Consider the following 23763-nt stretch of genomic DNA (forward strand, 5'->3'; position numbering starts at 1 on the left):
TCTGAGTGCAAGTTATATGCCCCAGGTCTCAGTGACCTTTTTAAATTGATCCATATCATTTTATTATGTCCACTGGCAGCAGGTCTGTTCATAAATGGTACCAACGCTGACATGTTCACCTCAAGCATTTTCACTGCCTCTTTTGTGATTTCACTCTAAAAACCTGTTTTAGTCAGTAAATCATTTTCTCATGCTTACTTTTCTATCACAGCTTTCTCCAGCAGGGGATTTCAACAGGAGTGTCTGAGAATGATGTGAGCTCCAAACTGTTTTACAAGCCAGGGTTGCAGGAGGAATCTGCCATCAGATCATGGATTAACAGGGTAACCATCAACCTAGGAGAAACAAAAGGGATTTGTCACCCTGGAGAAGTGCGGGAGAGATAAAGTAAAGACTAAATAAAGATACAAAGAATTAGTAGTCTAGGACACAGCCCAGGACACAATAGTTCCAAAAGCTGGGTATGATTAATCACTGTTCCTTCAGGGTGGGCAAACTCAATCTACTTCACATGCTGATGACCGTGATCATCAAACAACCACATTGTTTGCATTCTGAGCAATCTATTGGGATTGTGTTTATGTACGCAAAGAATTGTCTTGCCTGTTGGGTGGGGCGCCCATTTTTTTTTAATTATATTTTTTCAGTTGGACTGAAAAGACCATATTTCCCCAAAAACGTCACTTACGGTGCAACCTGTCTAATGATAAACAAGTAAAGAATTGCTTCTACATGTTTACATGACAAAAAATTATATATCCTGCCCATTGTCATGAGATGAGAATTGTTATATGCAGAATACAGCATTACCCAGAAGCTTAGCGGACTCAAGGATCCACCAGGGATCATGACATAAATAATACAAATATAATATACAAAGTAGAATATTTACCTCTCGGTTTATGGAATGGGGTGGGAGGGCATCCAATGGTTTTGCTGTGAGGTCTAGTAAGTTCTATTTACATCACTGACAGTATATATAAGCTTACGATATAAGACATCCCTTCACATTACATCAACCCCTGTTCTAGATTCAGAACTCCTTAATGCAAATCTGCTGAAAAAGGAATGTTCTGCACACACAGTAAATCGAGCCCTCACCCTTTCCAGTCTATTTAAGGGGAAATAGATAACAGATCAATGCTATTTACGACTTACAAACCGGCTACATCTTCCCTTTAAGGAATAGGACAATTGTTACCATAAGTGATGACAAATGGCGCACCATCAATTCAAATATTTCAAGTACTGCAAAGCTTTGGAAAAATATGGTTCTTACGGAATGTATTAGATAAGCACAGTGTGTATTTCCCTCGCTGTAAGTGGGGTTTAGTTCTGCAAGGTCATTAGTGCAACTAATAACACTGATAATCATTTTTGCCTTTTTTGTGCCGGGATGTCAGACCGTGCCTTTTTAATAATGTGCAGACTTTGTTCTTCCTATTCTACTGTAGAAATAAAGGGATTTGGAGAAGCTAGTGCAATGCAAAATTGTGTATAGAAAGTTACCATTTAACTAACGGGGTGGTTATAGGTTATAGAATGGCCAATTCTAAGCAACTTTTCAATTGACCTTCATTTTTTCTTTTTTTATAGTTTTTGAATTATTTGCCTTCTTCTTCTGACACTTTCCCTGACCCCCATATTAAAAACAAATGCCCTGTAAGGCTACAATTGTATTATTAGTCTAAGTAATTCTAATAATTTACTTATACTAGATATACCATGACCTGGATAAATGAAAATCATCAAAGTCATACCTACAATTGTATTGTTATTGCTACTTTTTATTATCCATTTTTGTATTCAGACCCTCTCCTATTCATATTCCTGTCTCTCATTTAAATCAATGGCTGGTTGCTAAGGTAATTTGTGCCATAGCAACCAGATTACTGAAACAGCAAACTGGAGAGTTTCCGAATAAAAAGCTAAATAACTCAAAAAGCACAAGTAATAAAAAATTAAAATCTATTGCAAATTGTCTCAGGATATCACTCCCTACATCATTCTAAACGTTAACTCAAAGGTCAACAACCCCTTTAAGGTAATTCATCCTTCATAAAAGGGACATTAGAAAGACAGACAGAGATTTAATAATGTATAATTATGCTGCATGTTTTTTCCGGTGTTCATGAGAAGTTTGGTTTAAAGGCTAATGATTGGTACAATATAGTGTTACAAGATAATTCGGCCCACTGAAGGGCATTGTTTCATGCAAGTCTGAGGATGAGGTTACTAATTACCCTAAAACTAGGTGTAATGTCTTCCGAAGTCAAATAACCTACCAATATATTTTGAACTAGTGAAGGAAATGTGAGTACCCAGAGCAGCCCTACTCATAAACTAGGGTAGAACATACAACCTCCAGAGAGACGGCACTCTGAGCGTTATCAAATCCAAGATTCCAGTGATAGTGGTTAGCAATGCCAACCATTGGGCCATACATTGATTTTCTAGAAGAAAAGCCAAGTTCTTGTTCTAGTTTTGTTGGAGGCCTAACCATCAGATCCTCACCCTCAGCCCAGCAGGGTTCTTTAAAGCAGCCCTGATCATGGGGAGCTCTGTGCAGATACAGAAAGGGAACCATGACGTCTCATTTATCCTGAGTGGGACAATAATAAATCACTGACCTCAAAGGAAAGGGCTTATCAGAAAGTGGGCAGTTCAGGGTATAATTCGGTGTAGTTGGGTGGATCAAGGTCACGGCCTAAATCATCCTATTTTATTCTTAAACGTTAGGATCACCCTAAAAGCCAGCTGCACTCTTCCCTAACCCTAGCTCTCTCCAGGCACCATGCTACCGATGGGATCGTTGTATATCTTGAGCTTTCACATATTCATTACCAGCTCCTCATCCTCTTATCCATTACTTATGGTTTTACTTTTCATTTGTGACTTTGTCTGCTTCATTATTGTGTGGAGGAATGCTGGAACTTTGCAGCTTAATATTAAAAATCATAATCTTGGTAAACACAGCTGCTGTTTGTTCTGTGCATGTTTATCCATTTCCCTACTGAAACAGGCACATACTGTATGTCCCCCTATATATGCCAAGTACTGTTCTGTGTTCTCTAGACATGGATGCACATATGGCCTCCTCTGTATATTTATGCACAGGTGCTGCCTGTACTATATATAGGCCTGTGACTGCTCTACACAGGTGCATATCTGCTGTATTAAGTGCCGGGCTCCCTTTATCTACTGGCTGTGACCCGGTCACACATGAAAAACCAACTTATAAATGTCATCTTGTAGCAGAGCGGCTGGATAATGATAATAAAGAGATTATTCACAACAGATGGAGAGGACTGAGATAAAGACTCGGAAGACAGTCCAGTAATAGCAATCGCTGACGAGCACTGGCTGAAAGAAGTGCCCAGGGCTCAAATCTCCCTTCGTATGTGCTGCTGTTCATTACCGAGCAGTCTTCTTCTCTCAGAGTCGCACTAGTAATGTCTCTCATGTTGTTCTTGCTCTTTAGACAGGAAAGGGAGTATCATTGGGGGCATATGCCATGATCTGCAACTTGTGGCTCTTTAGCTGTTGCTGAACTCCAACTCCCAGTATCTTGCAATAGCGTAGGCTATTGGCTTATATACCACTTGAGACATGAATACAGAGAGGAATAGCTAAGCTAAGCAGTCATGGAACATGTTGTGGGTCACTGGTATTCTCAGTTCTTCTTCTCTGTAATCATGGGTTGGATGACCACAAGCTGATTAGCAATGAATCAGGGAAGTCCCACACCATGAAAGTAAAGGACAGATAAATCTGAAGCAAGAATGCTAAATATATGTAATAAAAATGATAAAATAGATACATTAGGGCACAATGGCACACCAAGAGATTAATCTCCAGCGATCAATCTCTGCTTCTGCGGACGACTAAAAGAAAAGCTTCCCCATGGGTAATACTGTGAATCACTGGTGGTAAAACCCATGCGTCACTTCAGAAGGGTTCTTAAGAGTTTGCACTGCTTACACTCTTGTTTGTTTTTTCTCCTGAGAAAGATCATGAAGATGCGATCGAAACATTGGAATTTCTTTTCTTTGTTTATTCATTTCACTTACTTTCACTAAGCCTGTTGAATGTGGTACTTTTTTGTTGCTTTGTGTGTGTGTATATATATATATATATATATATATATATATATAATGAACAAAAACTTCCAGCCACCTTGCTTTTTGTAACAAAAAGAACTTTTTTATCAAGCAAGTAGTTATGCAACGTTTCGAAGCTCCCACTTCTTTATCAAGAAATGATGAGTACAATGACATCACATCCTTTTAAAGGTAAAGATATGTCACACGCATATATATATATATATATATATATATATATATATATATATATATATATATATATATATATATATATCTATATATAGTGCACCCTGGTGCTACAGAGCAACTCAATTCAGATTTATTATAGAGCAACTTCTCCTCCTCATTCAAAGGATAGGCTTTACTCGTGGAAAGGCATCTGACTCATTACTAAACATAATTTATTATCCACAATATTCATAACTTAAAATGCTCTTTAGTGAATGCTCATCATTCCATTCCATTCTCTCCCCCCCCCATTTCCCTCGCACGTTTAGATCCTCAACTCGCAAGTTGATATTTTCAGGTAACATAAACAATCTCTACGTACAAACTAGTGCTAACGCTCGCACTACATTGTCACTAGCTGCCATTACAAATCACGGGGCCCCATACGAAAAAAAATTCTGGGCTCCCCAGGGATCCTAATGGTTTAAAAATAAAACATACAGTGGTGGCCAGGGACTCTATTGGTTAAAAAAACCTGCAAATTAAGGAGCAAGTGGAAGACTGCCTGGTAAGCTGTGAAGCACAGTAAGCAACTTTCAGTATCGCTGGATAGGAAATTAGTAGTTATAGAGGGCAAGAGGGTGAAATCTGTACTCCCCCACCAGCCTATTCAATCACAATGCGGGTCTACCGGGACTTAAACTTTGAAGAGGAAACAAGCACTACAGAAAGCTGTATAAGGCAGAGACAGTGTCGGACTGGCCCACCGGGATACCAGGAAAACTCCTGGTGGGCCCAGGTGTCAGTTTGCCTCTTGCTTCTCACAAATTAGCTTATTTCATGGTCATTCCTTGTTCTTTATAGAAAAAAGATGCTTAATAATGGAAGAATATAAATATAGTAAGTAGATATTAAAGACTAGGAGAATAATGGGGTTGAGTGTGGAGAGGAGGAATAATAGTTTGGAAAGTGGGCCCTTGGCCTAAGGTTTTCTGGTGGACCCCTGGCATCCCATTGAAACACTGGGCAGAGAAGATACAGGAAATATAGCTCCTCCCTCCTTACCATTACCTGAGTCTCAATGACAGCAGCAAGAGTGAGTAGGCCCCCTATCAAATCCAAAATCCACTGGGCCTGGGACAACTGTCCCCCCTGATGGTGGCCCTAAGCTGCCAGATTTGTTTATCATTGTCCCACTGTCTACTGTATGGCATAGCTGGCAGTTGAAGTTGTTTTGTCCTATAATGTTTATTATATTCTACTTATTGATTGTATTCATGCCCACATTATTTGGATGACAATGCTAAAAAACGTCATTTTTTTTCCCTTCTTCCCACCAAGTGGTAATTAAATAAGTCTCAAAAATGCCTAACCACCCTGCTGCACTAGTTATTACACTCCCAGGGGATTGAGGCTTGGAGCAGTTGGGCGTTTCTAGGGTTTGTCCTAGGGACCTTTACAGATGGTTTACATGGTTTCACTGACATTTTGGGATTGGTTTTAGGGAATGTTGGGAAAAGCAATAAAGATAGACCTGCAAGCATTCCTTGTATAGCCTCACATTTCTGTAGACAGTCCCACCCATACCTCCCAACTGTCCCATTTTGAGTGGGCCAGTCCATCTTTTGACAACTCAACCCGCAGTCCTTCATTTGTACTGGAAAGTCCTGATTTCTCTGCACTGAACAGCCAAAAAAGATATAATGTATCAAACCTAATAGCCCAGAATAGATACTTAAGTTATATTTGTAACCGTTTTGTCCCTTGGGAGAAGTTAGACTCACAGCTTCATTAGTAAAACTGTAATAAAACATAAAAACTACAGAAATGTGTTCAAACTTTCATAACCTGGTAAATTTTCTAAATTGGGCATGGTAATTAGGGGGTGTGGCCGCAAAAAGTGGGTGGTCAAAACATTTTCACTGGGCAAATGTTGGGAGGTATACCTACCCATGCCATGCTACATGCCGTTATATTCCAGTAGACAGATGAGCATATAGACTCTTCCAGAGATTGACAAAAACACATGCACAAAGTGAAGAAGGGATAAAATAAAAGATAGAATGGAGATGCCACACCAATACATCTTTTTTAATGGTACAAGTAGCAATGCCCTAAATCAGTGATCCCCAACCAGTGGCTCATGACCAACAAGTTGCTCACAAACCCATCAGATGTTGCTCCCAATGGCCTCAGAGGAGGAGCTTATTTTGAATTCCAGGCTTGGAGGCAAGTTTTGGTTGTATAAAAAACAGGTGTACTGCCAAACAGATTGTAGGCTGCCAGTCCACATAAGGACTACAATACCCAATTACAGGCTTTATTTTGCACCACCCAGGAACATTTTTCATGCTTGTGTTGCTCCCCAACTCTTTTTACATCTGAATGTAGCTCACAGGTATAAAAGGTTGGCGACCCCCGCCTTAAATAGTTAGTTGCGAAGGGGTTACTTTTTCTGTAATTTCCATCACCTTATTTTCCTTCATCAGTCGGATGAAACATTGCGTGACATAGATTTCTTCCCCCCGCCCCAGGTGGTAGGGCGGATATTTGTCCAGTCTGGTGCGAATGTGTGCATATACGGTGTATGTATTTACACAGAGAAAAGCACAGGAGTCTTGCACACTGAAAATTGAAAATGACATGTACAAGTGTAAACTGAATTGTATTAACAGTACATAGTACACTGTTCTTCCAAAGGGGGACAAACAACTGCGAGCCATGGTAACAGTATGTATTCCACCCTCCAGCATGCAAAGTGTAGGGCAGGGGTACCCAAACATTTTGGGCCAGATTTGGTGAGGTGAAAATGTGTGGGGGCCGACCATTCAGCCTGACATTCTTTGAACCATTAACATTAAATTATAAGAATCAAGTAATCGTAGCAGTAATATTTGGGCACATTACTGAAATGATCTGCCACTTGGCCTCGCATACTTCTTTAGGGCTGAAGGTGTCAATAGACATACTGAGGTGCCAGTACAGTAAACTAAAGAAGTATGTGAGAGAAGCGCGTCTCTATGTGCCAGTACGTGTCTATTGCTAACACCTTCAGCACACAGGCAGTAGTATAGACCAAGGGGCAGATCATTCCACTAATGTGCCTTAATATTACTGCTATGGGATTCCTGATCGCACTGTGCTGGGGGGCCTCATTATTATTAATTTTATGATGGAGGCTGAGGGCCGGTGTATATTTGAAAACGGGCCGCTAAATAACTTAAAAACCACAAATAATAAAAAATGAAAACGAATACAAATTGTCTCAGAATATCATTCTAAAAGTTAATACAAAGGTTAACAACTCCTTTACGTTTTAACGCAACAAAGATAGCAGGACCCTATTGTACTTGTTTATGGGACATCAGTGGTATCATCTGCCCAAGTCCTTGGCATTATTTTTCTGTTGGGTTTAAACCTCCACAAGTATAATTTTGATGATGAGTCTGGTGCTCAGAGAGTTACATTTGATCTTACATGCCCTTAGCTGTATTTAAAGTTGAAATCTGGCCTCCCTGCCCGTCACTTTAGTAGCCATCCAACTATCTGTCACTGCATGGAACTGTCTCCAGCTGTCATCTTTACTGTACTATGCTGTCACCTTAAGGCAGTGGGAAAGCAACTTTACTTACGCATCATCTTGTGAGTGAGCTAAGGCACAATATTGTCCTCTGGAAAGAAATAAAGCTGATCTGCTATAAGTATATGCATAATGAACAATTGTTTTGGCGCTGCATTAAGTAGCTCCGTGGTCCTAGCAGTGGCGTAACTAGTTGTTACTGGGCCCCATAGCAAATTCAATTTAGGGCCCCAAAATATTTATAAGTTGGGCTATTTTACCAAGATATATTAAAATTGCTAATTAATTAGGGTCTCACTGGGCCCCCTACACTCCTGGGCCCCCCTGCAACCGCAGGGTCTGCTTCCTCTATAGTTATGCCCCTGGGTCCTAGACAGTTATGGGAAGGGATAACCGTGACTCCAGCTGCTGTCCTGATGGATAGTGCAGCTTTTGTTATTATAACTGGAGGATAGAAGCCTTGTCCTATACAGAGCACTTCTGCTAAACTCCAGGGGATCATTAGCACTGGCCTCCCTGCCTCCCTGTACAGTCAGGCCAGTAGTATGGAGCACTGGTAATGGTGGGCCCTGAGTCAATGATGTCCAATGAGAGCAAAACTACACTATCACTCTTGTGCCCTGAAGTGCAGATGTTGGCATAATCCGATTTAACTGTATAAGTGTTTACTTACAGCAGAGTGACTTTGTTGCAGCTTCACCACCCTCTGAAGACCTGGCTAGCTTTATGGCCAAGGAACAGAGGCTATTTGTCTTGAACCGCTAGTGATGGAGCGAGAGAGGTTACAAAAAAATACTTTACAACAAATGGAAGTCATCATAAGATAATTCTGCTCCTCGCTAGTACTGTACAGTATATTTAGATTCCTATCTGGCATTACTTTATGTTATTACAATTCCTAAAAACAGCTGAGACTCATGGCTAAAACTGTATTAGTGGCTCATTCCGTCTGCCCTGGAAAGATATTGAGTTTTTCAAATCTCCCTTTGTTCCCCTCCAGCCATTTTCTTTTATCTTCCCTGAGAATTTCCCCTATAAAACATATCCTCTGCCTTTTCCAAAAATCCTTTTACACTATTAAATTACTGTTTTTCAAATTCAATTTCAACATTAACCCCCAGTCACCCAGAGGTGCACAGAAAACAGCGGCACAGTTGGGGGTCACTTTTAAACCACATTCCGTAGGTTCCCTTCTAACTGACTCACTAATTCACTTAGATTCAATAGTTGTGTCTTTGCATATACTGTATAGATATGGGGCCCCGTAACTGGAAACCTCAGAATTACAGAAAGGCCATCTCCTATAGACTCCATTATAACCAAATCATTTAAAAAATGATTTCCTTTTTTCTGTACAGGTATGGGATCCCTTATCCAGAAACCCATTATCCAGACAGCTCTAAATTACATAAAGGCCATCTCCTATAGACTTCATTTTAATCAAATAATTCTAATTTCTAAAACTAATTTCCTATTTCTCTGTAATAACACAACAGTAACTTGTATATTATCCCAACTAAGATATAATGAATTCTTATTGGAGGCAAAACCAACCTATTGGGCACATTTAATATTTATATGATTTTTTAGTAGACTTAAGATATAGAGATCCAAATATCGGAAAGATCCCTTATCTGGAAAACCCCAGGTCCCAAGCATTCTGGATAATTGGTCCCATACCTGTAATAATAAAACAATACCTTGGACTTGATCCTAACTAAGCTGCATGAATCCATATGGGTATTAAAACCAGTCTATTGGGTTTATTTAATATTTAAATAATTTTAAGCCACTAAATGTATGGCCAGTAGCATAATAAGATGTTTCTGGGCCCCACAGAAAATTTATTTTAAGACCCCCAACATATACAGACGTTATCGTGGTTTACCAAGTTATATTAGATTGGCTCATTAATTAGGGCCTCATGGGGCCCCTATACCTCCTGGGACCTCCTGTGGCCGCAGGGTCTGCTTTCTCTGTAGTTACACCCTTGGGTATGGCGATACCCATAATGGAAAACCCCTGATCCCAAGCATTCTGCATAATAGATCTCATACCTGTATTAAACCCCTATTACATTATTTAGTAAAGTACAACTGAAATAACTTATCCTTATACATAGAGGGAGGAGGGTGCAGGTGTTGTGCCACCAATGATTTCCAGCCATGCGGGACTAATACTGAATCAATTTGCAACTCTTCAGTCCAATCCCTAACTATAGGGAACCCATATGCAGTGTTTACTGGAGGGACCAGATGCTATAGGGAATACAGAGAGCACTGACTGATAATGCCATCACATGCGTATCATCAAGACCCAAATGTGCATGTGAGCTCTCTGTTAGTAGCTGTGGCATAACTAGAACTAACTGGGAGTGGTAGAAAAAAAGCTATTTAAAGGGGTTATTCACCTTTGAGTTTACTTTTAGTATGATGTAGAGAGTGATATTCTGAGACAATTTGCAATTGGTTTTCATGCTTTATTATTTGTGGTTTTTGAGTTATTTAGCTTTTTATTCAGCAGCTCTCCAGTTTGCAGTTTCAGCAATCTAGCTGCTAGGCTCCAAATTCCCCTAGCAACCATGCATCGATTTGAATAAGAGACTGCAATATGAATGGGAGAGGCCTGTATAGAAAGATGAGTAATAAAAAGTAGCAATAACGATACATTTGTAACCTTACAAAGCATTTGCTTTTAGATAGGGGTCAGTGACCCCTCATTTGAAAGTTGGAAAGAGTCAGAATAATTCAAAAAATGTAAAAAAGAAATAGTGAAGATCAATTGAAAAGTTGCTTAGAATGGGCAATTCTATAACATACTGAAAGGTAACTTAAAGGTGAACTACCCATGTAAGGCCCTCCCTCCAGCAAAACCTCAAGGAAATTGAGCAGCATCGGACTAGGGAGTCTGAGGCCCACCGGGGGTTACTACCTCAGGGGCTCCCACACACCCACTGGGCCCCCTCCAAATTGCAAGGTCATGCCCTCCAAAGAATACCCGTGCCACAACCCCCTCTCCCCCCACTACACATACCGTTATCTTCTTTTACTGCCGTAATCAGGAGGAGCGGTCAGAGGGGAGCAATTTTAGGTTGGCAGGGCCTGTGAAGGCCGGGGCCCACTGGATTTTCTCCCAGTTTCCCGTTGGCCTCAAGTTGGACCATTTCTGAGAGTTATAAAGAATTATAAAAATTTCTGAGAGTTAAAAAAAGGATAACGGTGGCCATTTTTTGCTAATGCACCTTAATATGCCCCTACATCTCAGTGCAATTAAGCAATGGTGTAGGCATACAATTATGAAAAAATAAATGCATTCAGAATACATCTCACCTTTTTCTTGCACTAGGTACAGCATCTGTTTTTTTTAATTAACTCCCCCCCCTTCTACTGTTGCTTTAATAAGTGGAATGTTATGGTGGCCATTTTGACACAGAAGCACAAAGGATAGTACATGGTATTGCCGCCTCCTAGCAACTGGGGAGTCCCTAGAATTGATAATGTAAGTCGTTCCTTCCGTTTTCAATGTAAGTGAAAGTGGCTGAAAGGAAATTCAGAATGAGGCCATAAAAGACTCTGGATTAAGGTGACACCAGAGTTCATATTGTCTCTCAATAAACAGCGTGAGCTAACAACACAAGCCAATATAATGTGCTTTCCTTGCTCTTTGTGTGAAAGCAAAATACTGGAGTCTTTCAGAGCTCTCAAGTAGGTTAAATGCAAAATAAATAACTCTTTTATTACACCTGTTTGAAAGTGTCACGTAAGCGACTCTACCTGCCACGTGCCCCATCATAATCAGAGTTTTGCTCTCAAAAGGAAGAAGCACGCCCCACCATTAAATCGCTACTGTCCTGTTTGTACATTGGCATAAATGTGCAAAGAAGATCTTCCATATGGCTTGCCATAGGCAAAACTGAAGCTCATTGTACATACATAAAACAGATACTGCACATGGGGTATTAAGCTGGGCCTCATTAAAGCCTACCTGTTTGCAATTACATTTTAAGGGAAATGCAGGAAGGTCTTTGGCCTAAGTAATTTTAAGGATTTGAATTTTGTTTGGCCAGGCACTTGCGGCATTGGTTGAATCCAAATCTTGCTGAAAAAGGCCGAAATCCTGATTCACTGCATCCCTAACTTTAATATTATTCCCAAATATCCAGATATCCAGATATCAGTGGCATAACTACACTACAGCAGACCCCACGACTGCAGGGACGCCCAGGGAGAAGGCATTGTTCCCACCTGTAACCACTAAAATGAATATGATCCAAACACTATACTTATTAACCAGGATGCTCCATGCACTTCTGTTGCCTTGTGTCCGTCCAAGAACCCTAACCTAAAGTTATTGCCCCCTGAATGTTGTATTAATTCCAGGGTAGCCACTGTGGGCTGTATGTAAAGAATCACATGGAAATGGAGAAGACTTAATCCTGGTAATTTTGGTGTTGTCCAATTCATCTAAACTCTCACATGCAACTAAATTCCTTTTGACTTTTCAGGCACAATGGTTGCAGGTGCAACTCCCCGCACACCTGCTGGAATTATGGGAAAACCACTGCATTATGTGCATAATACATGGCGAATTGTATGCAAAATTGCACTTTGCACCCTGCACTTATTGTAAATCAGCCCTAACAACTGTTAGATCTTTTCAGTAAGTACTTTTGGGATGTCCAACCTACGGCCCTCTTAAGTTGTACATATTGGATCCTTCCCTTCATCACTACCCTTCAACAACTCCCAGCATCCTCCTACAGCCAACACCCGGTTGTATCGACTATTAAAGAGGGGAATGTACTCTTGACCATTGTGGGGAATATGAAATCAAGGGGAAGTAGGAGTCCAAAGGTCACTGAACAATGGAAAGCTTGTCTTTTGTTTTTTATGTTACACGTTGTACCTAATTTAGAAATTGGCATATTTTTTTTTTTAGGTCATGTCCCTGATCCACCTAGACCACACCCATACATCAAAAAGCCCCACCCCTTTTTGAGTCTGTGATTCATAAAGATCTTGTGAAAACAAGGGAGGTACAATGCTACTCTTTTCTGTAAATGGCATACGTTGCTGCCTACGCTACTGTTATTGTATATATGTAACACCCAGTGCACACCCATAAGCAGCAGTCCAGTAGAACTGGAAGGATGATATTAAAATAGGACAGCCAGCTCATCTTCACTTCTAATCTGCTGGGCACCATTGCCTGGCTCACATGCTACACCAGCAGATATCATGTGTTGTGGTTTATTGGTGTATGACCAGCTTTAGGCTGGGACATGTAATGTCAGTACCCTTTTAAGACATCCTCTTATTCATAGGAAGACTTATATTGCATTGGGGCCCTACACAGTCTGGGAGCCACTGTTTAAGGGTCTGTTAATGTGGTAGATCACTGTGAACATTACAGAGGTGCTATTCTGTAGTTTGGAGTTGACCTTATGGATATAGAGTGGCCTCCAAATTAAGCCTCGTGTCCTCAACCAAACTTCTCAGGTGATAGATTTTCCTTTCTGCTCCGGAGATCAATCAGATTTCCTTGTTTGGCCAAGCAGGAGGAGAAAGAATGATGTGAGCAATGTCAGACTGGCCCACTGATACATCAGGAAACTTCCAGTGGGCCCAGGTGTCAGTAGGCCTTCCTGCTTATAACCTATTTCATGGCCATTCCCTGTTTTAATATGGGAACAAATAGGTGGAAGAATAGACTATGTGTAAAGAAAAGAGAAAGGGAGAATAAAGAGATTACGTCATGATACGAGGAAAAATACTTTGGAGATGAGGTCTATGGTCTAAGGCAGGGGTCCTCAACCTATTTTACCCATGAGCCCTATTAAAATGTAAAAAGAGTTGGGGAGCAACACAAGCATGAAAAAGTTCCTTGGGGTGCCAAATAAGGACAGTGATTGGCTATTTGGTAGCCCATATGCGGATTGGCAGCCTACAGGAGGCTCTGCTTGGCACTATACTTGGTTTTTATACAATTAAAATTGCTTCCAAGCCTGGAATTCAAAAATAATCACCTGCTTTGAGGACACCGAGAGCAACATCCAAGGGGTTGGAGAGCAACATGTTGTTCACGAGCTACTGGTTGAGGATCACTGGTCTAAGGTCTTCTGGTGGGCCCCTGGCACCGCTAGTTCAACACTTGCTTTATTCATTATAATACAACAAGAAAGGCAACATCTGTAGCGGCAATTATATTATGTCTTAACAGTGTTTATACATCACTATTACATCACATTAGAGCTATACACAAAATGATATGTACTTGATATAATAGCACACATTTTATCCCCAGAAACCAATGTATCTGTACCCCTAGTGGTCATGGATTGAAACAGTGTCTGTTTCTGAATTTCTCTGCCCAGGACTTGCTTGGTTCTAGTGCCACCTCAAGAATTGAAATATCAGAGTCCTGTATGTTCCGGACCCTACTATTACATACCTTCTGTTATTAAAGCCAGATGCAACCTCTGCGCCCACCTCTTTTTATCAGCATGAACGAGGCACAGTTATGAGCAGCGCCAAAGTTGCAAGTATTCGTTGCTTTTTGACGATGAAGAATAATTTATGAAGAATCCTAAACTAACTGCCACAGCCTGACACTGGTGCCACGTAAGGTACTAGGAACTGCCTCTCACCGTATGGCTGACACTTATTAAAGCCATATTAAAGCACGTAGTAAAGCCATAGTAAAGCACTTATTAAAGCCATATTTTTTTTAATTCCTGTTTATGTATCATTTTCCAATCTAACAGTGGAAGACAGAACCAAAAGCAATATTGAAGGGGTGGAGTGAGAAAAAGTGTAGGGCTGACAGACGATTAATGCTGTGAAATCCAGAAGTCACTCTGTGTTCTGTCTGGAAAGTGAATACAACAGGTGCCTAATGGCAAATGGAAGTTTACTTTAGATTTTTAGGACTGTGTGTAGAGTCAGATTCTGAAGCTTTTTGCTATTGATCTTTATATTTTTATTTTTAATGTTCATGGCACATGTGGTGTATTCTTCACCTAAATTTTTATGCTGTTGGTGAAGTGCCTGTACAAAAACACAATAGTGCTGCACACACAAACCGCTTTTTATAGTGTCAGGTGCTGACCGCGACTCTGTCTGCGCAGGTCTAATCCATATTCAAGAAAATATTCCAGCAGCACTCCGATTAAGTGAAAAATTGCAATTTTATTCGTGCCTCAAGCCAAGCAACGTTTTGAGCCTATCCAGCCCTTTATCAAGCTTGATAAAGGGCTGGATAGGCTTGAAACGTTGCTTGGTTTGAGGCACAAATAAAATTGCAATTTTTCACTTAATCGGAGTGCTGCTGGAATATTTTCTTGTACTCTGCATTTGATTCCCCTTGCCTTCCCCACGGCCAAGCTTTATTTAGGTCCACCACTTCTATAGGCTCCAGACCTTCTGCTACCCATTATATAGGAACCCGAGGACTACCCTTCTAAAGCTGCTGCCCTAGGCATGTGCCTTTGAGTGTCTATATTAAAAATATGGATTAGTCCACGACCTGCCCAACAGATATCTGGTGTAAACTATCAGGTTAGAAAATTCTTAAACCTGGATTATGATCCAGCTGCCAGTGGGTGGCCAAAGCAGGGAAACATCCAATCTTAACACATATACCCACCTTAAAGTGGATTTTTTCACCTTTTGAAAAGACCTACCAGAGTGTTAGAACCTTGCTAAAAAAAAAACTATACCTAATATAAATTTTTTAAAACAGCCTTTATATTATATATATCATTAAAATATTCCCCTACTTGATTCTCTAGGATAATCACTCTGTAGGAGGGGAGAGTCAAATTAATAATTTTCATTTTGGCATTATTAGTCTTTTAAAGGGGCGGTAAACCCCCCTAATTCAACATGAGTTTAATAAATAGGACTTATGCCACACCATTTGCCTATTGTTTTAATAATAGAAATACGGGGTTTGTTATTTCTTAAGCTAAAAAGGGTAAACAGGGCAACTGAATGTTTGCATCTTGCAAGGCAGATTTAGATAACCCCCCGACATAATGGATTCCTGTTAATCTGTAAGCCGAAACCGTCACAACAAAGGGTAAAATGAGGGGGATGTTTATACAGAGCTCATCTCCTAAATCTCGCCGAATCTGTCCGTGTGCTTGCTCCCTTAAGCAGTAGTAGTGCTAGTGTTCTATTCATTTTGCTCATATTGAAAAAGGATGTATAAAGATGTTTACTGCTCATTAAAATGCTGTTAATTGTATCCATTTAACATAAACAAAAATTTTCCAAAAAAAAACTGTCTCTCTGGTAATAAAAGAAACAGTTAGAATGTTTTTTGCAGCAATGCCATATTCAAAGGATTTTTCACTGCTGTTATTTTTTTCTGCCTGCTCTACCTAGGGGCAGAATACAGAATGTATTAATACATGTTTTTATGGGTTTCTTAAAAATATAGATAATTATAAAAGCAACTCTAAATACTACAAGGATGTATATTAAAAAAGCACAAGTTAGTGTGTCTTTTTATATCCTCATCCTGCTTTACTATTTACTTATTAACTATTTACTAATTAACAATGAATGAATCTACCTGCGTCATCATAGCGCAGTCGGTTTTTGTGTGGCCATGCATTTATATAGCTAATTAGTCATACAAGATGCGGTTTTATTATGTACCCGGTTTGTGGCAAGCCTGGGTATAAGTAGACCCCCTTTAGTAAGAATACATTATTTTACAGTGGCAGAGGGAACAATGCATGTCAGAGGCAGCAGGAGAGAAGGAAAAGGCTCTAATCCTGTGCAGCAGGAAAGGGTTAAGATCCTTGGTGCATTTGATTGCCAAATCTCCAAAGGCCCGGGGAACTGAGAATAAACAGAAGCCACAGCGCTCATTTATCAGCGTATATATACATATATATACACAAGGAAGAAATATCAGCCCTTGTCTTGCTGGGCACGGAGCCTGCTGAAAATAACAGTGTGAGTGAGAGAAAGACAAAGAGAGTGGCGCTGAGGGCATAACACCCAAAGGAGAAAGTAAGGATTTGGCTTGATATTTTTGGAGGCTCCAAGGATTTAGTCCACCAGAGTTCAATAGGTAGCTGAGAAAGTGTTAGCCCAGCTGGCAAGAGAAACTTGTGCCTGAGTTTATTCTTATCTCCTAATTCCTTGCATGCACCCTTAAATAGAGTGCCATGGTATTCGAGCACCTGCCCCAAAGTACAATCTGCACCATTCGAAAGCATTCTGTTTCGCCCATATTCTCTCGGGTGCTAGTGAATGCTTCCATAAATGGACATTCATAGGGGTGTTAAACCTGGTGGAATGAGTCAAGCTGTCCAGTTGCTGCTTTAAAGCAGTTGCTCACCTTTTAGTATGATGTAGGGAGTGATATTCTGAGACAATTTGCAATTGGCTTTCATTTTTTATTACTTGTGGTTTTTGAGTTATTTAGCTTTATATTCAGCCACTATCTAGTTTTCAATATCAGCCATCTGGTTGCAAGGGTCCAAATTACCCTAGCAACCATGCAGTGATTTGAATAAAAAAATGGAATATGAATAGGAGGGGTGCTGAATAGAAAGATGAGCAATAAAAAGTAGCAATAACAATACATTTGTAGCTTTACACAGCATGTATTTTTATATGGGGTCAGTCCCCCATTTGAAAGACTACAACAAAACTATAAAAAAAAAAATAATGAAGACCAAGTGAAAAGTTGTCTAGAATTGGCCATTCTATAACATACTGAAAGTTAACTTCAACCCTTTAACAGTATGCAGAGACGTGCCTTCATTTGTTTTAAATAAATATATGCATACCGAGAATAGGTTTAGGGGAAGCTATTCCCATCAAGACCAAAAACAACCCATCATTTGTTGTTCTACCATCTTCTAACAGATGGAGCTGAATAGCAGCAGTTTCCTATACTCTATAGGCCAGTTCTTCCAGCGCTGCTATATAACATCACATTGCCATAGTGTTACAGCGAGTGTTCTCTGTTTAATGTATTTATATATCAAATCAGCACACACTTGCCCGTAGAACAGGGAGCCATCGAGGATTAGGTTTCTTTGGATTGCTCAGAAGGGTAAGAAGATAATGCGGCGCTGTATATCAATTAGACTGTAAAATCCACAGTGTAAAGAGACAGAAGGCAATGTATACATAGGGGATTGTAAAATCTCCCGAGCAGTGAGTCACACACACAGATGTATATCTAATTCACTGCACGCTCCGCATGATGAGCAATCCTTAAACCCTGTACTGTATGTACTGGATTGCAAACTATGCAGGTCGCAAGAGTTGATGTAGCTTTTAGCTTTTAGACTGTAATCTCCACCGACAAGGTATGGATCTGAATAATACAGTTAGTTCTGATGCCAGCTACTGACTACCTACAAGACTGTAAGCTCCTCAGGATAGATAATACTCTCTGCATTACACTTTAAGAATGAATGATAACATTCATGATGAATATATAGGAAGGCCGGTATTTTTTTTTCCAGAAAAGGTGGCAACCCTAGATGCGAGTGCTATGTAACCACCTGGACCCCAAATGTCAAGGAAAATCTTCATGTTTAACTTTATTTTCTAAGTGTTCCTACTGAAAAATCTTTATGCCCTTTATTTGCAAAATTGGGGAGATAAATACCTGTACTGGCTTAGCTTTATAGTATCTCTCAGTACAGGATATGCCAAGCCTTGCTCACTCCTGGAATCCTGTTAATGGAATAACACAATAGGAGTGTCATGGAATGTGGCTAAGGGCAGAGAAAACACGCACAGATTAGGGGAGATTAGTCGCCCAGCGGCAAATCTCCTCTTCTTCGGACGACTAATCTCTCCGAACTGCCTTCCCCTGCTTTCCCGCCAGCTAGAATGTAAATTGCCGGCGGGATGCCACTTGGAGCGCTTTGTTTTCTGAAGTCGCCCGAAATTGCCTTACGAGGAAAGGCGGGAAGGCAGTTCGGGGAGATTAGTCACCTGAAAAAGAGGTGATTAATCGCCGGGCGAATAAATCTCCCTGAATCTTCTCGTCTGTCTCTGCCCTAAAGCTGTGGTTATGCGGTCTGAGACACTAACAACTTGGGCAGGAGTGAAAGGAAAATCTGAATCAATAACACATTCACAGAAGCTGGAAGAAACAAAAACGAAAAGGAACATATTGATGAATTCACCTCTTAATATTTATCCTAAACAAATTCCCATGGAGATTAATATAAATATAGTGTGTCCCTTTAAAGGAGATATTAGATAGGGAACGCTGCAGAGCCTGAAGTCATGGTTCATTGAATGTTTTATGCATGGCTGAAAAAATAAAGAAAAAAAAATGCTTTTCTTCATCCAAGTGAAGAGTGATTGTGAAGCCCGGCCTCCTGCCTGCGCACTGATAGAGGTTAATGGGCTGGAAATCTGACCTGCCAAGTGCTGTGTTGGGTACAGCAAAAACACAATGAACTGTATGTTTATCCTAAAACCCTGGAAATGTTGGTCTCCAATCCTGAGGTTGCCCCACAAAACATTATCAATGAAAGAACAGCATTTTTTTCCATTGTATAACAAATGTTTGATATTCTTGTTAGGGATGCACCGAATCCAGGATTCGGTTCGGGATTTGGCCAAGATTCGGCCTTTTTCAGCAGGATTCGGATTCGGCCGAACCGAATCCAAATCCTAATTTGCATATGCAAATTGTGGGGTGGGCGGGATTTCATGCGACTTTGTGTTACAAAACAAGAAAGCAAACCAATTTTTTTCCACTTTTTCCTTTCCCGCCCCTAATTTGCATATGCAAAGAAGGGTTCGGATTCGGTTCGGTATTCGGCCGAATCTTCCAAGATGGATTCATGGATTCGGCCGAATCCAAAATAGTGGATTCGGTGCATCCCTAATTCTTGTTAAGCGTATCAGGCATGTGTGGGGTTGTCACCCAACTGCTGAAGCACCAGATAAAGCCAGTGTCAGTGTTGATCATCTACTGATAATGTATTTTATATTTATACCTCACAGGTGTTACACCCACCCAGACTGATTCACCCAGTTACATCCTCATCCCCAATGGTTTGAAGGTAGTTATTAGATAGGGAACAATCCATCCCAATAGCATCCCCTGCTACTCCTGATCTGCCCCAATACCCACCACTTTTACATGCGTACCCCTTTACATACCACCAGGGCCGCAATTAGAAATCATGGGACCTTGTACAACAAAATTTTCAGGGCCGCCTGGGCCCGAAAATCCCACCCCAGATCCCACCCACTACACACTGACATCAGGGCTAAAAAAGGTAACCCCCCCCCACACACAAGCTATTAAAAGCTATTGATGTCAGGGCCCCCATATAAGTTAAAAAAACCTGTGGCGTCAGGGCCCCCCATAAAAGTTTTTTTAAAAAAATTGGTGGTCAGGGCCCCCCTACAAGTTAAAAAAAATAAATGGTGACCAGGCCCCCCCATAAGTTAAAAAAAAACATTGGTGCCAGGGCCCCCATAAAAGTTATTTTTTTAAAAAAAAACATTGATGCCAGGACCCCCCTTACAAGTAAAAAAAAAATTGGAGCCCCAGAGAATATTTTTTTTAAAAACAATTTGTGACAGGGGCCTATAAATTATTTAAAAAAAATAGAAAAACACACATTGGTGTTCAGTAGAATTGAACTTGTGGCTTCAAGACTTCAATTTCGCCTGTTTTTGTGACTTCGAGTCTTTTCAGGCTTCAGCACTGTCAAAAGTCACAAAAGTGCAGCACAGCTGGGCCCCCCTTCAGACCCAGGCCCGGTACAGCAGTACCCCCTGTTCCCCCCTGATGGCGGCCTGCATACCACCAGAAACTTTTTTTTAAAAAGTTGGCATGTTCAACCATCATCTGTTAACTCCCAATAGGCGATGTAAGAAATAGTGAAGAGCAAATATATTTGCCAGCCATGGATTCACGGCAAAATTCCGCATTTCGACATGTGCAAATTTCTGGGCGAAACTGCAGCAAAAATTCGAGACCCATAAGAAAAAACCCCCAAAAATTGTTGCACATAAAAACACTCATTGACTTCAATGCGTTTTGTGAATTTTTCAGCGAAACTGTATTTTGTAGGAAACTGTATTTTGTCATGTATGCCTCAGTACAGGGTGACATTCTTGTAGTAGGACCCTCAATAATCCTGTTCCACCTCTGGGAAGGCTAACAATAATTCACTCAGACAAATAGCAAGACCCTGCCTGCTGTGCACCAGAAGCAGCAAACTCCTACTCAACATGTGAGCGTAGCTTTAAAAATCAAGCTTAAAGTGAAGAAATAAGAAGTGCCCAAGAGGATTCTTGTATATAGCTGCTGTTTGAGCCACAATAATTGGCAATGCAGTCTGTGCACAGGGTAAGAGGGCTGAACAGTCTCAGCAAGAAGTCCTGACATCAACTACAAGAATTAGGGCTCTTACTGACAAGCGGTTGAAGCTGTGCTCCCCTCTGTTCCGTTTTTCTGCGTTCAGCCGCAGGGGAGCGCAGGAATAGACGCATTACGTTTTTTCCCAATGGGGCTGTACTCACACGGGCGCGTGTAGGCGCTGAACGCAGGAAAAATGCAGCATGTTGCATCTCAACCTGCATTCGGCGCCTACACGCGCCTGTGTGAGTACAGCCCCATTGGAAAAAAACTCAGGGGCGCACAGCTTCAACTGCTTGTCAGTAAGAGCGCTTAGAGTAGGTTATACTACAGAGAGAGAGAAATGAAGAGAGGCAGTAACTTTTTATGCATTTTATTTAGGCCTATGACACACATTTCCATTTTTCCAACCTAGTGATTTGGGCATGTTTTTTAGGGCAAGACCCTATTCCACTCCTTGTTCCGCCCATGGCCATGCCTCTTATCACATTTAGAGCTGTGCCTGTTTTTGAGATATAATGGGATATATTAAGGGGCATTGCATTTCAATGCTTTTGATAAGTGAGGGTTAACAACAATTTAGGTTAAAAATCAAAGGGAGTGGGCGTGATTAGTGTAAGACTGGTTTATTATCTCAAAAACACATGTTCTAGCTATAATTAAAAGCCATGGTTCTTAAAGGTTTAGCAATGGCAAAGCAACCTGAGAAGATTTTCACCTGCATAATATACCCAGGTTATAGTATTTACACACTGTGCCTTTTCCCCATTCTAAATAGATAAACTAATTTAATGGCAAATATTAGACAAATTCCTATATCAGTAGTTGCTATTAAAATTATAGTATTTATTGAGTATCAGTGTTTAAGACTAGGGAAGATGAGGTATTTGTTCTGGGTCCCTAGCATCTCTGCTGGAGGGCTGCAGTTGTATGTCCCTTCTATGCATGGCTATTTGATCTCTAACACCAACCTTAGAGTATTAATTGACATTTGCTAATCTAGCTAATACTAATTACACTAAATGGTGTAAAGGTTAACCTCATTTTCACCCACATTTGCTAAATATTCATACTTGGTGTTAAAAAATGTTCTCCATCTTATTCCTGGTGCATCATTTGAACACTGTATTTCTCAGTACCAATTATTTCAACAAAGGTAATGAACTGAAAGAGTTTTGCCTCTCAACTGATCATTTAGGGCAGTGATCCCCAACCAGTAGCTCGTGAGCAACATGTTGCTCTCCAACCCCTTGGATGTTGCTCCCAGTGGCCTCAAAGCAGGTGCTTATTTTTGAATTCCAGGCTTGGAGGCAAGTTTTGGTTGTTTAAAAACCAGGTGCACTGCCAAACAGAGACTCAATGTAGGTTGACAGTCCACATAGGGGCTACCAAATGGCCAATCACAGCACTTATTTGGCACCCCAAGAACATTTTTCATGCTAGTGTTGCTCCCCAACTCCTTTTACTTCTGAATGTTGCTCACGGCTTCAAAAGGTTGGGGATCCCTGATTTAGGGGATCCCTGCAAACGTCAGCCGTGGACCACATTCAATGCTTGATGCAGCTTTTGTTCAATGAGTTGATTATTTCAGAAATAGTACAGAATGTTTAATTGATTGTATTTAGAAAGTTTCTTATTTTAGTATGATGAAGCTTATATTACATTTTCATTTTCGTGATTTTCATTTTCCCTTTAATTTTTGCCTTAATAGATATGCCTAATTACTCAATTGCTGGGGTGGGATGGTCCAAATTAAACTTTTGCTTCTTTTCATTGCGGCGCTGAATATATTGTTTATATTTTACTGGTCTAGCCTTCTGCAACTGTCCACTGCTGTCTGGCGGAAGGTTCTGCTGCAAATGTGTGATGAGTTATTGTGACAATGTTAGGCAGAAATCAAAGGGCAAGTAAGACCTAAACGACACAGGAGGTTTTGTAGGATGGTGATGGATCCACAAATAGCAACCTACAAGTTATATGTGGCTGTATTTGTCAAAATGTAACAGGACTGATAGAAACATCCGACTTAGTATTACTGGGGTGGGGGAGGCAAATATGGTAAGGCTTAAGATTTAGTGTAAGACAATTTTTATCTTTTTATCTCATAATGTCACATTTAGCTATAATTACAAGCCATGGTTCTTAAAGGTTTATCTGCAGTAAAGCAACCTGAGAATATATTCACCTACATGACAATAATAATCCCCAGATTATATCCCAAAACACAGTGTCTTATCCATATACTAAATAGAAAACTCGTGTAATGACACTGTTAGACAAATGAAAACGCCAGCAGTTGGCATCAAGTTTGTAAGTATCAGTGTTTCAGGGTAGGGCAGATGGAGTATTTGCTCTGGGGTTTTGGCATCTCAGGAGCCCCATAGTCAAAAATATTTCACTGTGTTATTTATTTTTATAGGTAAAATGTGGGAGTAGCATCCCTCAATATGTTGTGCTGTTGCATGATGTTGCATGGCAAGATTTTGTGGGTCAGATAAATTCTTCCATGGAGTTTAGCCCTGGGGGCAATGGCACATGGTCTCT

At 40.5% G+C, this 23763-nt stretch overlaps 1 protein-coding gene across 4 annotated transcripts in view; it reads right to left on the bottom strand.

The window, feature by feature from the left end:
- chrm1.L (cholinergic receptor, muscarinic 1 L homeolog) overlaps positions 1 to 23763 on the bottom strand; it is an 85121-nt gene that overhangs the window by 18932 nt on the left and 42426 nt on the right. For all 4 annotated transcript variants that reach the window (XM_018257549.2, XM_041589980.1, XM_041589978.1 and 1 more), the window contains exon 2: positions 199 to 335. The gene's annotated coding sequence lies outside the window, so the exon portion shown is untranslated. The remainder of the gene's footprint in view (positions 1 to 198; positions 336 to 23763) is intronic.

This window comes from Xenopus laevis, chromosome 4L (assembly GCF_017654675.1).
Source record: "Xenopus laevis strain J_2021 chromosome 4L, Xenopus_laevis_v10.1, whole genome shotgun sequence".
Taxonomy (NCBI): Eukaryota; Metazoa; Chordata; class Amphibia; order Anura; family Pipidae; genus Xenopus; species Xenopus laevis.